We start from the raw sequence: 11,482 nt of genomic DNA, 5'->3' as shown, positions 1-11,482 counted from the left end.
TTTTTTGTATTTTATGTCATGTTCAGTTATGCACCTGTTCACACGTCAGGTCGAGGAGTGCAGTCAGTCTTTTTTGTCTATATGAAGAGGGTCATACCTTCTGACCGTGCACCCTTCCCCCAGTTGCCACAGGTAATCTTATCCTATATAGCAGGTTCCTACTTGCCCATACACAGGAGGTTTTTAACCTAGAGAGAGGCTTCAGCATAGCGTCAGGGACCCAGTTACGAGATATGCCGTGAAGGGGCAACTGGGCAGATATACAAATGGCCATTTATATATGCTAAATATCTCATATTTTTCTCAGATTTTCCTTAGCAGTAATGCAGATCCATGTTCACATATTCATGGTTTCCATACTTTAGCATTATCAGAGTGCAAACTGTTTTTTTTTGTATTTTATGTCATGTTCAGTTATGCACCTGTTCACACGTCAGGTCGAGGAGTGCAGTCAGTCTTTTTTGTCTATATGAAGAGGGTCATACCTTCTGACCGTGCACCCTTCCCCCAGTTGCCACAGGTAATCTTATCCTATATAGCAGGTTCCTACTTGCCCATACACAGGAGGTTTTTAACCTAGAGAGAGGCTTCAGCATAGCGTCAGGGACCCAGTTACGAGATATGCCGTGAAGGGGCAACTGGGCAGATATACAAATGGCCATTTATATATGCTAAATATCTCATATTTTTCTCAGATTTTCCTTAGCAGTAATGCAGATCCATGTTCACATATTCATGGTTTCCATACTTTAGCATTATCAGAGTGCAAACTGTTTTTTTTGTATTTTATGTCATGTTCAGTTATGCACCTGTTCACACGTCAGGTCGAGGAGTGCAGTCAGTCTTTTTTGTCTATATGAAGAGGGTCATACCTTCTGACCGTGCACCCTTCCCCCAGTTGCCACAGGTAATCTTATCCTATATAGCAGGTTCCTACTTGCCCATACACAGGAGGTTTTTAACCTAGAGAGAGGCTTCAGCATAGCGTCAGGGACCCAGTTACGAGATATGCCGTGAAGGGGCAACTGGGCAGATATACAAATGGCCATTTATATATGCTAAATATCTCATATTTTTCTCAGATTTTCCTTAGCAGTAATGCAGATCCATGTTCACATATTCATGGTTTCCATACTTTAGCATTATCAGAGTGCAAACTGTTTTTTTTGTATTTTATGTCATGTTCAGTTATGCACCTGTTCACACGTCAGGTCGAGGAGTGCAGTCAGTCTTTTTTGTCTATATGAAGAGGGTCATACCTTCTGACCGTGCACCCTTCCCCCAGTTGCCACAGGTAATCTTATCCTATATAGCAGGTTCCTACTTGCCCATACACAGGAGGTTTTTAACCTAGAGAGAGGCTTCAGCATAGCGTCAGGGACCCAGTTACGAGATATGCCGTGAAGGGGCAACTGGGCAGATATACAAATGGCCATTTATATATGCTAAATATCTCATATTTTTCTCAGATTTTCCTTAGCAGTAATGCAGATCCATGTTCACATATTCATGGTTTCCATACTTTAGCATTATCAGAGTGCAAACTGTTTTTTTTGTATTTTATGTCATGTTCAGTTATGCACCTGTTCACACGTCAGGTCGAGGAGTGCAGTCAGTCTTTTTTGTCTATATGAAGAGGGTCATACCTTCTGACCGTGCACCCTTCCCCCAGTTGCCACAGGTAATCTTATCCTATATAGCAGGTTCCTACTTGCCCATACACAGGAGGTTTTTAACCTAGAGAGAGGCTTCAGCATAGCGTCAGGGACCCAGTTACGAGATATGCCGTGAAGGGGCAACTGGGCAGATATACAAATGGCCATTTATATATGCTAAATATCTCATATTTTTCTCAGATTTTCCTTAGCAGTAATGCAGATCCATGTTCACATATTCATGGTTTCCATACTTTAGCATTATCAGAGTGCAAACTGTTTTTTTTGTATTTTATGTCATGTTCAGTTATGCACCTGTTCACACGTCAGGTCGAGGAGTGCAGTCAGTCTTTTTTGTCTATATGAAGAGGGTCATACCTTCTGACCGTGCACCCTTCCCCCAGTTGCCACAGGTAATCTTATCCTATATAGCAGGTTCCTACTTGCCCATACACAGGAGGTTTTTAACCTAGAGAGAGGCTTCAGCATAGCGTCAGGGACCCAGTTACGAGATATGCCGTGAAGGGGCAACTGGGCAGATATACAAATGGCCATTTATATATGCTAAATATCTCATATTTTTCTCAGATTTTCCTTAGCAGTAATGCAGATCCATGTTCACATATTCATGGTTTCCATACTTTAGCATTATCAGAGTGCAAACTGTTTTTTTTGTATTTTATGTCATGTTCAGTTATGCACCTGTTCACACGTCAGGTCGAGGAGTGCAGTCAGTCTTTTTTGTCTATATGAAGAGGGTCATACCTTCTGACCGTGCACCCTTCCCCCAGTTGCCACAGGTAATCTTATCCTATATAGCAGGTTCCTACTTGCCCATACACAGGAGGTTTTTAACCTAGAGAGAGGCTTCAGCATAGCGTCAGGGACCCAGTTACGAGATATGCCGTGAAGGGGCAACTGGGCAGATATACAAATGGCCATTTATATATGCTAAATATCTCATATTTTTCTCAGATTTTCCTTAGCAGTAATGCAGATCCATGTTCACATATTCATGGTTTCCATACTTTAGCATTATCAGAGTGCAAACTGTTTTTTTTTTTGTATTTGAAACCAGCCTCAGTCATCATGCAGCAAAAGTGAACTCTGCACTCCCCCTTTATAGACATCCATGCCGCCATCTGCACCACGCGTTATTCAATCTCTTCATTTTTTATTACATAACACATTTATAAGTTTCATCTATTACTATTAATTGTTTTAAAGTCACACTACAGCTTAATTTACACAGCAGAGCACTTTCATAATGGCACACAGCAGGGGGTGGTCATGTATGTCATATACAGAGGCCCAAAAGGTATGGAGGTCCATTTCTACCTCAAAGCAGGTGGAATTGTGCATCATGATGAGCTATTGGGCTGCAAGGGGCCCATATACTGTTCTTACATAGGGGCCCTATTCTGTCTGTGTCCACCAGTTGGATACAGTATCTCACAAAAATGAGTACACCCTACATATTTTTGTAAATATTTTATTATATCTTCTTATGGGACAACACTGAAGATATCACACTTTGATACAATGTAAAGTAGTCAGTGTACTGCTTGTATAACAATGTAAATTGGTGTGCCCTCTAAATAACTCAGCACACAGCCATTAATGTTAAAACCGCTGGTAACAAAGTGAGTACACCCCTAAGTGAAAATGGCCATATAGTGTGCTCTGTTTGTGCAATATGTATGAAGCAGTTATTCCATAGATACAATACTTCCAAAGGTGGAAGTCTCCAAATATATGTAATCATTTAGGTGTGGCATGAAATCTGAGGCAAATTGATGTCCCAGTAAAGTCCTCATGTACGCCTATTGGTACATATCTAATTTTACAAACAGGCAGGGGTCTTTAAGTGGAGGCACACAAGTACCAGACAAACATGGTAGCAAACAGTAACCTCCAACTCATTAAGACTGGCAATGTACAAAACAATCTTGCTGAGGGGGAGTGCTGGAGTCAGAGCCACCTAATTCATTAAGAGTAAGGGACTGGATTAAGATTTCTGTCATAAGTCAGGCCACATCTTGTCATGAATTAGATGGGTTGTAGCTTTTAGGCTATGTGCGCACGTTGCGTACTGGCCCTGCAGAAATTTCTGCAGCGATTTGAACACCACACGTGCGCTTCAAATCGCTGCAGAAAGAGTCCGTAGTGAAAAAAAAAAAGCCAATTTCATGCGCTCTGACTGCAGCCTCTCCCATAGACAGAGCAGGGGATGCAGAGTGCAGGAAAGAAGTGACATGTCACTTCTTAGAACGCGCGCTTCGGGCAGCAGCCGAAGCGCTGCGCTCTAATACGCCACGTGCGCACGTCTCCTGCATAATCTTCATAGATTGTGCTGGGGACGCAGGACGCATGCAGTTACGCTGCGGTGCAGATCACAGCGTAACTGCATGCAAATACGCAACGTGCGCACATAGCCTAAGTCTTCCATGCCACCCTAGTTCCATCCATTTTGGTGTAGTATGAAACTACCAAAACTCACATTTTTGTGCTACAATTTTGCAAGTTAAAGTGTTTTACACTAGAATTCTGGCAAATACACTTCGATGAATCTGGTCCAATGCCTACAAGACCTGTAAAGAGAGAACCATTAATTGAATAATAAGATCCATAATATCATAACTTATATTTTCATACCATGATCCCAAAATTATGACTTAACACCTACATTTGACCAATGGTCACAATTGAAGCTATAAATAACTATCCAAACGGACACAGTTTCTATATAGAAAAATCATGTACAAAACTTTATTAAACATATAATATTAATGAGGACACACAATTTAGACAGTGTTGTATAAAAACATGTGCAGCCACCGTGCTTTAAAATACAACAGGGCAGTGTGGTCGATTGGACAATATAGTATAATATGATATAATATAGCAACCCCAGCCTGTTTCTGCTATATCAACCTGATAGCCTGCTTTATACTCCCTGTGACTCATACGAGCTGAGCCTTTGTTATATGAACAACGTAGTTGCTATATTATATCATATTATACAGGTAGTCCTCGACTTACGACGTTGATCCGTTTTTACGCGGCGTCGTAAACCGAATTTCGACGTAAGTCGAACCATACAAGCCAATGTAAACCAATACCATCAATAAACACAGGTACATTAAAATATTGGGCAGTACAGTACGTTTAATAATGAAATACTGTACTGTAACAGTAATAAACAGTGCACTGTAATAAACAAAGATAATACTGTAATTCCAAAGAGAAAACATGCTTATTGGGAGGAAGCTGCAGAAGGTGCTGGAGACACTGGGGCCGGTGAGTCAAGAGGGGCAGCTGAGGTAGAGGGTACAGGTACAGGATCTGTTGCAGGCCTCTCTACCTTCTTGAAGTACTACTGCAGGTTAGTTTGGAAGGAGTCCATCTTCTTCTCCTCCAAGATCTCCTTGTAACACCTAAGGGAATCCATGACTCCTCTGGCAACCCTAGTGTACCTCTCCATGATGGGATCCTCAGCCTCAAACCTTGACAACCCTTCCTCTATCAGGGCAAAACCTCCTGCCAAGCCCTGCCTTGTAAATCTCTTGGGTTCTGTGGTTCGTATGTCTTCCTCTTCCGCTATCATCTGCTTCTCCAGTTGAATAAGGTCCTCAGCAGATAACTCTTCTCCATGAGATGCCAGTAGCTCTGTGACATCATCCTCCTCCACCTCCAGATTCATTATCCTACTCATATCAACAACTTCCTTTATGACACTAGTCCTTGATTCATGGACCTCTGTGACATCATTCACAAACTGGGGACACAGTTTTTTCCACACACCATTCATACTGGTCTGCTTAACCTCATCCCAGGAATAAGCAATGTTATTCACAGCATCAAGGATATTGTATGTTTTCCAAAAGTCCTTTAGAGTCAAGTCCTTATTTTTTTCAGTTGCTGTTAAAGCATTACCAATGACCCCTCGGAGGTAGAAAGCCTTGAATGTAGCAATGACTCCTTGGTCCATAGGCTGTATTAGGGCGGTGGTATTTGGTGTAAGGTAAACCACCTTAACATTAGGGTTAAAGTCATCCAGATGGGCAGGGTGTCCAGGGGCATTGTCCAGAATTAGCAACACCTTAATGGGGATATCCTTGGAGGTACAATACCTCTCCACGCCTGGCACAAAATGGTTGGTGAACCAGTCATCAAACACTGCAAGTGTCACCCATGCCTTCCTATTAGACTTCCAGATGACTGGTAGTTGACCCGGTAGTTGACCCTTTGAAATGCCCTTGAGTGCCCTTGGATTCTCAGCCTGATACACCAGCATGGGCTTCAGTTTGTAGTCGCCAGCAGCATTGCCCCCAAGAAGCAAAGTCAGTCTCTCCTTGCCGACTTTATGACCTGGTGCTGACTTCTCCTCCTTGGCGATGTAAGTACGGTTAGGCAAACGTTTCCAAAACAAGCCTGTCTCATCCACATTGAACACTTGTTGGGCAGAGTAACCGCCCTCTTCAATTATCTCAGCCAATGCTTTAGGAAACTCAGTTGCTGCTTTCTCATCAGCACTAGCAGCCTCACCTTGCACTTTAATGTTATGGAAATTGGCACGATCCTTAAACCTCATAAACCAACCCCTACTCGCTGTCACGCTCCCCGGGTCCCCTGCGCTGCCCTCCGGCTCACCTGTCACGCTCCCCGGCTCCCCTGCCTCGCTTCCCGGTTCCTCGGTCCGGTCACCGTCGCTCCCCGCTCTCCAGCATCCATTGCCGGCGCGTCCCCGTCGTCCTGGTCCCCGCTCCCGGCGCCCGTCGGCTTCTCAGCCCCAGCCCGGCCCTGCTGCTTCCTCCTCGCAGCTTCCTGCTCTGGCTTCTGGCACTTGGGCCGCGCGCATGCGCATTAGGGCGCGCGCGCGGTCATTGACCCTTTCTTAAAGGGCCAGCGTCCATTAACAGGAAATGATGCAAACAGGTACAGGGTATAAGGGGGTTTAATGTTCAAGTGGGCGGGGCCTGATCTTCGTGTTTCTTGAGCTAGGAGTCAGGTCTCCTTGTGTCTCTGTGATGTACTCACCTATCTCTCTTGTAGAGCCGTGCCTGCCTCGCCATCCGGTCCTGCCGAATCCCGAACCCCGAACGCTGCCTATCTGCCATCCTGACAGTCCGTACCGTCTCGGATCCCTGCGGTGACCCGTCATCTCGCTCCAAAGGTTCCGGACCCCGCCTGACATCTTCTCGGCTTCCGAACCTGAGCTGCGTCACCCGGACTACCATCAGTGACTCCGTGGTCCCAGGGACTTCTCCGTTATACTCGTGTGCACGGACTGTTCTGCTGCCTATAGTGCTCCAGCTACCGGACCCCTTACCACCATCAAGGAGTTCGGCCCAGTGGATCCACCTCCTGGGTCTGCCCGTCCACCTGGCCCTGACAGTAAGATCAGGCCATGGATCCCGCTGCAGCACTAGCAGCCGTACAGGAGGAACTCCAACGCCAGCGTGAGACTCAGACCCGCATGCTGCAATTCATGTCTTCTGTGGACGCCCGCCTGAACACGCTACAAGCGGCAGTTACGTCTTCAACATCCCGGGCTTCCACTAGTCAATCCACGGCTCCAGCTCCCGTGGCGACCTCTTCGGATACTTCCAGACTTCGTTTGGCCTCACCACCCCGGTACGCCGGAGACCCCAAGACCTGCAGGGGATTCTTAAACCAATGCTCCCTCCATTTCACGCAGCTGCCGCATTTGTTTGCCTCCGACCAAGCCAAGGTCGCCTTCATCATGTCCCATCTAGAGGGTGAGGCACTTGCGTGGATGAACCCCTTGTGGGAGAAGGGGGATCCTGTGACCACGAACATCCAGGAGTTCCTGCAGGCATTCCGTGGCACCTTTGATGAGCCCGGACGCGCCTCCGCGTCTGCTTCATCTCTTCTCCGGTTACGTCAGGGGACTCTGACGGTGGGTCAATACGCAATCCGGTTTCACACCTTGGCTTCGGAACTCGGGTGGAACAACGAGGCCCTAACCGCCGCCTTCTGGGAAGGACTCTCGGGGCGAATTAAAGATGAGCTGGCGGGTCGTGACGTACCGACCACCCTGGATGCCCTGATTGCCCTAGCGACTCGAGTGGACATTCGCTTTCAGGAGCGATCCAAGGAAGTGTCCCGTGAGAGACGTCCGGTACGGCATTCCTCTCCTCCGCAGAAGCCCTCCGTACTTCAGTCATCGACAGCTGGGGCCCCCGTCCACGAGCCCATGCAGATCGACCGAGTGCGGCAGTCTGAACAACGTCAAGCAGAGCGGCTCGCCAAGGGTCTCTGCTTTTACTGCGGAGAGGGCACACATCTGCTACGCTCCTGTCCAGAGAGGCCGGGAAACTCCAAAGCCTAGGGTTGGTAGGAGAGGCCACCCTAGGTGCTGGGACTCTCTCAGACCCGGTTACGTGGACTGTGCAAGTGACAACGGGAGAGACGCGGTTCACGGCTGAGGCGTACCTCGATTCCGGGGCAGCAGGCAATTTCATACAGCAGGCCACGGTGGACAAGTACCAGGTGCCTGTTACTCCACTCGACAAGCCCCTAGTGATTGCCTCTGTGGATGGGAGACCCCTCTCTGACACCATCTCCTGGATTACCAGGCCGGTGGAACTGCGTATCGGTGCCCTGCACACCGAGAACATCGCTCTCTACGTCCTCCCACACATGTCCCATCAAATCCTGCTGGGACTTCCCTGGTTGCGGACACACGAACCATCAGTCAGCTCGGGCACTGGCGAAATCATCCGATGGGGCTCTTCGTGCCATGAGAAGTGTCTGAAGACCATACAACCCATCCGACGACCTCCGGTTCCAGAGAACCTACCGGGACTGCCCTCGGCCTATTGGTCCTTCGCAGACGTCTTTGATAAAAAGGAATCTGAGGTACTTTCGCCACATCGTCCTTACGATTGTGCCATCGACCTGCTCCCAGGAACAACACCACCTCGAGGACGGATATATCCATTGTCTCCAGCCGAAACAAGGGCCATGTCTACTTACATCACAGAGAGCCTGGCAAGGGGATTCATTCGGAGATCCTCCTCTCCTGCTGGAGCAGGCTTCTTCTTCGTCAAGAAGAAAGAGGGCGACTTACGCCCATGCATAGACTACCGGGGATTGAATCAAATCACCGTAAAAAACAAGTACCCTCTGCCGCTCATCCCCGAATTGTTTGACCGGCTTAGAGGAGCTCGTGTGTTCACCAAGCTGGATCTTCGGGGTGCTTACAATCTGGTACGCATCCGCTCTGGGGACGAATGGAAGACCGCGTTCAATACTCGCGATGGGCACTATGAATACTGCGTGATGCCCTTCGGCCTGTGTAACGCCCCAGCCGTCTTTCAAGAACTGGTGAACGACGTTTTCCGGGACCTTCTCTACGTCTGTGTGGTAGTGTATCTGGATGACATCCTTGTCTTCTCTCCGGACCTCCAGACCCACAGAGAGAACGTACAGCTGGTTCTACAAAGACTGAGAGAGAATCGTCTGTACGCCAAGTACGAGAAGTGTGTCTTTGAGCAGTCTTCTCTCCCCTTCCTGGGGTACATCATCTCCGATACCGGACTGCAGATGGATCCAAAGAAGGTCTCCTCCATTCTCAACTGGCCTCCTCCTTCTGGACTGAAGGCAATCCAACGCTTCCTGGGATTCGCCAACTACTACCGCCAGTTCATCCCTCACTTCTCTGCTCTGACTGCTCCTCTCTCCGCTTTGACCAAGAAGGAGGCTAATCCAAAGGACTGGTCACCTGCGGCCGACGCCGCGTTTGGCTCTCTGAAGCGGGCATTTGCCTCCTCTCCTGTACTCCACCGTCCAGAGTTAAACCGCCAGTTCACCTTGGAGGTGGATGCCTCCTCCTCGGGAGCCGGAGCAGTGCTCATGCAGAAGTCCTCCTCCGGGAAGATGGTGACTTGCGGATTCTTCTCCAAGAGCTTCTCAGCGCCTGAACGCAACTACACCATCGGTGACCGAGAGCTATTGGCAGTCAAACTGGCTCTGGAGGAATGGCGCTACCTTCTGGATGGAGCAGTGTACCCCGTGATTATTTACACGGACCACAAGAACCTGGAATACCTGCGGTCCGCTCAGCGGCTGAACCCACGGCAAGCCAGGTGGTCCTTATTCTTTGCCAGGTTTGATTTCCAGCTCCATTTCCGACCTGCGGACAAGAATGTACGCGCTGATGCCTTGTCCAGGTCTTTCATGCCCATGGAGCAGGAGGAGGAGACTACCCAACCCATCAACTGTCCTAGCAAAATCATTCCGGTGGCCCCTGTCACCCTGGCCCAGATACCGCCCGGGAAGACCTATGTCTCTGAGACTGACAGGAAAAAAGTGTTACACTGGGGTCATGCCTCGAAAACAGCCGGTCATGCTGGTCAGAAGAGAACATGGGGTGCGATTGTACGTCATTACTGGTGGCCATCCCTTCGCACGGACGTCGCTGCTTTTGTCTCTGCCTGCTCCTCTTGTGCCATGAACAAGACGCCCAAACACCTGCCATATGGCCGTCTTCTGCCTCTACCGATACCCTCAGTTCCGTGGCAACACATAGCGATGGACTTTATTACGGACTTGCCATTGTCCTCCGGACACACAGTCATATGGGTCGTGGTGGATCGGTTCTCTAAAATGGCTCATTTCGTCCCTATGGCTGGACTGCCCTCTGCTCAGGAACTCGCGGACGCCTATATACATCACATCTTCCGCTTGCATGGCTTTCCATCACACATCGTATCCGACAGAGGAACTCAGTTCACCTCCCGCTTCTGGAAGGCTCTCTGCAAACATCTGGGAGTGACTCTGGACTTTTCTTCTGCCTACCATCCTCAGTCTAATGGCCAAGTGGAAAGGGTCAATCAAATCTTGACCTCCTTCCTACGTCACTATGTCAACGCCCATCACGACGACTGGTCCACGCTTCTTCCTTGGGCTGAATTCTCCCATAACCACCACATCAGTGAGTCGTCTTCCAGCTCTCCCTTCCATGTCGTTTACGGACTTCAGCCCTCCGTCCCATTGCCTGTATCCCCTTCTTCGGATGTCCCTGCTGCTGATACTGTAGCCCGTGACTTTGCAACCATTTGGGACTCTGTCAAGGCGTCCCTTGGGCGTGCTTCCCTGCGGATGAAGAGACACGCAGACAAGAGACGTCTGGACCCTCCGTGTTTCTCTCCTGGAGATCTAGTCTGGCTTGCTTCCAAGTACGTCCGATTGAAGATACCATCCTACAAGCTGGGTCCTCGCTACATCGGGCCGTTTAAAGTCCTCAACAAGATCAATGAGGTCTCCTACAAGCTACAGCTCCCGGCCACGATGAGGATATCCAACTCATTCCACGTCTCCCTGCTCAAGCCGGTTGTCCTTGGTCCCTTCTCCGCTGCTGCCAGTTCGGCTCCTCCTCCTATTGCCGATGACGACATCTATGCGGTAAGGGATATCGTGGCCATGAAGACCGTACGGGGTCGACAGTTCTTCCTGGTGGACTGGGAAGGGTATGGTCCTGAGGATAGGTCCTGGGAGCCCCGGGAGAATGTGGGTACTCCGCTGATCCGTGCCTTCCTGTCCCGGTTGCGGGGAGGGGGGCGTGGGGGGGGTACTGTCACGCTCCCCGGGTCCCCTGCGCTTCCCTCCGGCTCACCTGTCACGCTCCCCGGCTCCCCTGCCTCGCTTCCCGGTTCCTCGGTCCGGTCACCGCCGCTCCCCGCTCTCCAGCATCCATTGCCGGCGCGTCCCCGTCGTCCTGGTCCCCGCTCCCGGCGCCCGTCGGCTTCTCAGCCCCAGCCCGGCCCTGCTGCTTCCTCCTCGCAGCTTCCTGCTCTGGC

The sequence above is a fragment of the Anomaloglossus baeobatrachus genome, chromosome 3 (genome assembly GCF_048569485.1).
Source record: "Anomaloglossus baeobatrachus isolate aAnoBae1 chromosome 3, aAnoBae1.hap1, whole genome shotgun sequence".
Lineage (NCBI taxonomy): Eukaryota > Metazoa > Chordata > Amphibia > Anura > Aromobatidae > Anomaloglossus > Anomaloglossus baeobatrachus.
The sequence above is the reverse complement of the archived record's forward strand: the minus strand, read 5'-3'. Positions refer to the sequence as shown.